The 5,491-nt window shown below is 34.9% G+C and overlaps 3 non-coding genes across 3 annotated transcripts in view; all 3 read left to right on the top strand.

Moving 5' to 3' along the window:
- The window catches only part of LOC138927003 (small subunit ribosomal RNA), a 1,995-nt gene extending 1,953 nt beyond the window's left edge, over positions 1 to 42 (top strand). The window contains exon 1 of the ribosomal RNA XR_011443652.1: positions 1 to 42. This exon is cut by the window's left edge and continues 1,953 nt beyond it. This is a non-coding gene — a ribosomal RNA (small subunit ribosomal RNA).
- A 707-nt stretch (positions 43 to 749) lies between these two features.
- LOC138926996 (5.8S ribosomal RNA) lies at positions 750 to 928 on the top strand. The gene has a single exon (XR_011443646.1). It is a non-coding gene; the product is annotated as a 5.8S ribosomal RNA (ribosomal RNA).
- Positions 929 to 1,248: 320 nt separating this feature from the next.
- On the top strand, positions 1,249 to 5,198 carry LOC138926998 (large subunit ribosomal RNA). Its single transcript, XR_011443648.1, has one exon. It is a non-coding gene; the product is annotated as a large subunit ribosomal RNA (ribosomal RNA).
- Positions 5,199 to 5,491: the final 293 nt, after the last annotated feature.

Genomic DNA, 5,491 nt, shown 5'->3' on the forward strand with positions numbered 1-5,491 from the left:
CGTAACAAGGTTTCCGTAGGTGAACCTGCGGAAGGATCATTATTGAATGAATCTTATCCGTTATTAAAATATTTATTATATATAAATATATAAATAAAAATTACCCAAAAATAAAAGACATATATATTATATTGAATATATAGACCATTTGTTGTCTTCAATATAAATTGCGTGTATATTTAATTAATATACATGCGTTGCGTGATGTATTGTTCATATTAAATTATGCGCATACATTGATAAATGCAACACCTAAAATATACATTGTTGTACCTGATATACAGGTTAATGCTTTATATAATATTAAAACAATATAAATTATATTTATATTGATTATATAAAACTAAGACATTTCGCAACAATTATTTTAGGTATATAAAAAAATTAAACATATTTTATATGTTTAAATATAGACGAATATATTGAATATAAATTGCGTGTATATTTAATTAATATACATGCGTTGCGTGATGTATTGTTCATATTAAATTATGCGCATACATTGATAAATGCAACACCTAAAATATACATTGTTGTACCTGATATACAGGTTAATGCTTTATATAATATTAAAACAATATAAATTATATTTATATTGATTATATAAAACTAAGACATTTCGCAACAATTATTTTAGGTATAAAAATAACTTTATTGAAGGAATTGATATATGCCAGTTAAATGGTGTATTTTTAATTTCTTTCAATAAAAACATAATTGACGAATTGTATATTTATATATATTTATAAAACTCTAAGCGGTGGATCACTCGGCTCATGGGTCGATGAAGAACGCAGCAAACTGTGCGTCATCGTGTGAACTGCAGGACACATGAACATCGACATTTTGAACGCATATCGCAGTCCATGCTGTTATGTACTTTAATTAATTTTATAGTGCTGCTTGGACTACATATGGTTGAGGGTTGTAAGACTATGCTAATAAAGTTGCTTATTATTATATATTTTTATAATGATATGCATATGGTATATTATTGGATATATTTATATATTCATAATATTAAATATAAAAGCAATTATCTCAAATATTTATAAAAGAAAAAATGAAGATATACAATTCTTTCTTTTTTCAATTCAAATAATACTGAGAAATGTCTAGCATAAAAAAAATTAAATTTTTTTTAACTAGAATTGTCTCTTATTTAAAGATGCGAAAATTGAAAATATATCAAATATATTGTTCTTCATAGAGATATATTGTTTATATATATATATACATTGCTTTATACAACCTCAACTCATATGGGACTACCCCCTGAATTTAAGCATATTAATTAGGGGAGGAAAAGAAACTAACAAGGATTTTCTTAGTAGCGGCGAGCGAAAAGAAATCAGTTCAGCACTAAGTCACTTTGTCTATATGGCAAATGTGAGATGCAGTGTATGGAGCGTCAATATTCTAGTATGAGAAATTAACGATTTAAGTCCTTCTTAAATGAGGCCATTTACCCATAGAGGGTGCCAGGCCCGTATAACGTTAATGATTACTAGATGATGTTTCCAAAGAGTCGTGTTGCTTGATAGTGCAGCACTAAGTGGGTGGTAAACTCCATCTAAAACTAAATATAACCATGAGACCGATAGTAAACAAGTACCGTGAGGGAAAGTTGAAAAGAACTCTGAATAGAGAGTTAAATAGTACGTGAAACTGCTTAGAGGTTAAGCCCGATGAACCTGAATATCCATTATGGAAAATTCATCATTAAAGTTATAATATTTAAATAATATTATAGAAATAGTGTGCATTTTTTCCATATAAGGACATTGTAATCTATTAACATATATAATTTATCATAAAATATGACTTATAGTTTATTCAAATTATTATGCTTGCATTTTAACATAGGATAAATGTCATTAATTTGATAAAGTGTTGATAGATTAATAAGAATACAGTGCGTTAATTTTTCGGAATTATATAATGGCATAATTATCATTGATTTTTGTGTTTATTATATGCACTTGTATGATTAACAATGCGAAAGATTCAGGATACCTTCGGGACCCGTCTTGAAACACGGACCAAGGAGTCTAACATATGTGCAAGTTATTGGGATATAAACCTAATAGCGTAATTAACTTGACTATTAATGGGATTAGTTTTTTAACTATTTTATAGTTAATTAACACAATCCCGGGGCGTTCTATATAGTTATGTATAATAATATTTATATTATTTATGCCTCTAACTGGAACGTACCTTGAGCAGATATGCTGTGACCCGAAAGATGGTGAACTATACTTGATCAGGTTGAAGTCAGGGGAAACCCTGATGGAAGACCGAAACAGTTCTGACGTGCAAATCGATTGTCAGAATTGAGTATAGGGGCGAAAGACCAATCGAACCATCTAGTAGCTGGTTCCTTCCGAAGTTTCCCTCAGGATAGCTGGTGCATTTTAATGTTATATAAAATAATCTTATCTGGTAAAGCGAATGATTAGAGGCCTTAGGGTCGAAACGATCTTAACCTATTCTCAAACTTTAAATGGGTAAGAACCTTAACTTTCTTGATATGAAGTTTAAGGTTATGATATAATGTGCCCAGTGGGCCACTTTTGGTAAGCAGAACTGGCGCTGTGGGATGAACCAAACGTAATGTTACGGTGCCCAAATTAACAACTCATGCAGAAACCATGAAAGGCGTTGGTTGCTTAAAACAGCAGGACGGTGATCATGGAAGTCGAAATCCGCTAAGGAGTGTGTAACAACTCACCTGCCGAAGCAACTAGCCCTTAAAATGGATGGCGCTTAAGTTGTATACCTATACATTACCGCTAAAGTAGATGATTTATATTACTTGTAATATAAATTTTGAAACTTTAGTGAGTAGGAAGGTACAATGGTATGCGTAGAAGTGTTTGGCGTAAGCCTGCATGGAGCTGCTATTGGTACAGATCTTGGTGGTAGTAGCAAATAATCGAATGAGACCTTGGAGGACTGAAGTGGAGAAGGGTTTCGTGTGAACAGTGGTTGATCACGAGTTAGTCGGTCCTAAGTTCAAGGCGAAAGCCGAAAATTTTCAAGTAAAAATAAATATTACAATTATTGTGAAAATTATATACTTGAATAATTTTGAACGAAAGGGAATACGGTTCCAATTCCGTAACCTGTTGAGTATCCGTTTGTTATTAAATATGGGCCTCGTGCTCATCCTGGCAACAGGAACGACCATAAAGAAGCCGTCGAGAGATATCGGAAGAGTTTTCTTTTCTGTTTTATAGTCGTACTACCATGGAAGTCTTTCGCAGAGAGATATGGTAGATGGGCTAGAAGAGCATGACATATACTGTTGTGTCGATATTTTCTCCTCGGACCTTGAAAATTTATGGTGGGGATACGCAAACTTCTCAACAGGCCGTACCAATATCCGCAGCTGGTCTCCAAGGTGAAGAGTCTCTAGTCGATAGAATAATGTAGGTAAGGGAAGTCGGCAAATTAGATCCGTAACTTCGGGATAAGGATTGGCTCTGAAGATTGAGATAGTCGGGCTTGATTGGGAAACAATAATATGGTTTATGTGCTCGTTCTGGGTAAATAGAGTTATAATCATTTATGGTTGTAACTTGTTCCCCGGATAGTTTAGTTACGTATCCAATTGTGGAACTTTCTTGCTAAAATTTTTAAGAATACTAGTTGGGTCAAACCAATTAGTTCTTATTAATTATAACGATTATCAATTAACAATCAATTCAGAACTGGCACGGACTTGGGGAATCCGACTGTCTAATTAAAACAAAGCATTGTGATGGCCCTAGCGGGTGTTGACACAATGTGATTTCTGCCCAGTGCTCTGAATGTCAAAGTGAAGAAATTCAAGTAAGCGCGGGTCAACGGCGGGAGTAACTATGACTCTCTTAAGGTAGCCAAATGCCTCGTCATCTAATTAGTGACGCGCATGAATGGATTAACGAGATTCCTTCTGTCCCTATCTACTATCTAGCGAAACCACAGCCAAGGGAACGGGCTTGGAATAATTAGCGGGGAAAGAAGACCCTTTTGAGCTTGACTCTAATCTGGCAGTGTAAGGAGACATAAGAGGTGTAGAATAAGTGGGAGATATTAGACTTCGGTTTGGTATCGACAATGAAATACCACTACTCTTATTGTTTCCTTACTTACTTGATTAAATGGAACGTGTATCATTTCCTAGCCATTATACGGATATATTTATTATATCTTATGGTATTGGGTTTTGATGCAAGCTTCTTGATCAAAGTATCACGAGTTTGTTATATAATCGCAAACAAATTCTTTAATGAGAGATGCATTCATGTATTATCGATTTGAAAATTTGGTATAACTCCAATTACTCAGGTATGATCCAATTCAAGGACATTGCCAGGTAGGGAGTTTGACTGGGGCGGTACATCTCTCAAATAATAACGGAGGTGTCCCAAGGCCAGCTCAGTGCGGACAGAAACCACACATAGAGCAAAAGGGCAAATGCTGACTTGATCTCGGTGTTCAGTACACACAGGGACAGCAAAAGCTCGGCCTATCGATCCTTTTGGTTTAAAGAGTTTTTAACAAGAGGTGTCAGAAAAGTTACCATAGGGATAACTGGCTTGTGGCGGCCAAGCGTTCATAGCGACGTCGCTTTTTGATCCTTCGATGTCGGCTCTTCCTATCATTGTGAAGCAAAATTCACCAAGCGTTGGATTGTTCACCCATGCAAGGGAACGTGAGCTGGGTTTAGACCGTCGTGAGACAGGTTAGTTTTACCCTACTAATGACAAAACGTTGTTGCGACAGCATTCCTGCGTAGTACGAGAGGAACCGCAGGTACGGACCAATGGCACAATACTTGTTCGAGCGAACAGTGGTATGACGCTACGTCCGTTGGATTATGCCTGAACGCCTCTAAGGTCGTATCCGTGCTGGACTGCAATGATAAATAAGGGGCAATTTGCATTGTATGGCTTCTAAACCATTTAAAGTTTATTATTTATATTTTAAACGACAATGGATGTGATGCCAATGTAATTTGTAACATAGTAAATTGGGAGGATCTTTGATCACCTGATGCCATGCTAGTTACATATGAAAACATTATTTAATACAATGACAAAGCCTAGAATCAATTGTAAACGACTTTTGTAACGGGCAAGGTGTTGTAAGTGGTTGAGCAGCTGCCATACTGCGATCCACTGAAGCTTATCCTTTGCTTGATGATTCGAAATATAAAAAAAATGTAAATATGCATGTGTAAATATGTATATTTAGTATAAAAAATCTTTATATGCTATATCTAAGAAAGCATATAAGGATTTATCACGGGTTGTCCACGTTTCCCTACTAATTGTGGCCTACTAACTGTTTCGTCATCTTATTAGTGACGTGAAAAATGAAAATAATATTTTTCATTTATATTGTTATAAGTCTTAAACCTTAAGACGGCGGGAGTTGAATTACTTTCGTTTAGGTAGCCAAATGCCTCGTCATCTTATTAGTGACGTGAAAAATGAAAATA

This window comes from Drosophila bipectinata, unplaced genomic scaffold (genome assembly GCF_030179905.1).
Source record: "Drosophila bipectinata strain 14024-0381.07 unplaced genomic scaffold, DbipHiC1v2 scaffold_143, whole genome shotgun sequence".
NCBI classification, from domain to species: Eukaryota; Metazoa; Arthropoda; class Insecta; order Diptera; family Drosophilidae; genus Drosophila; species Drosophila bipectinata.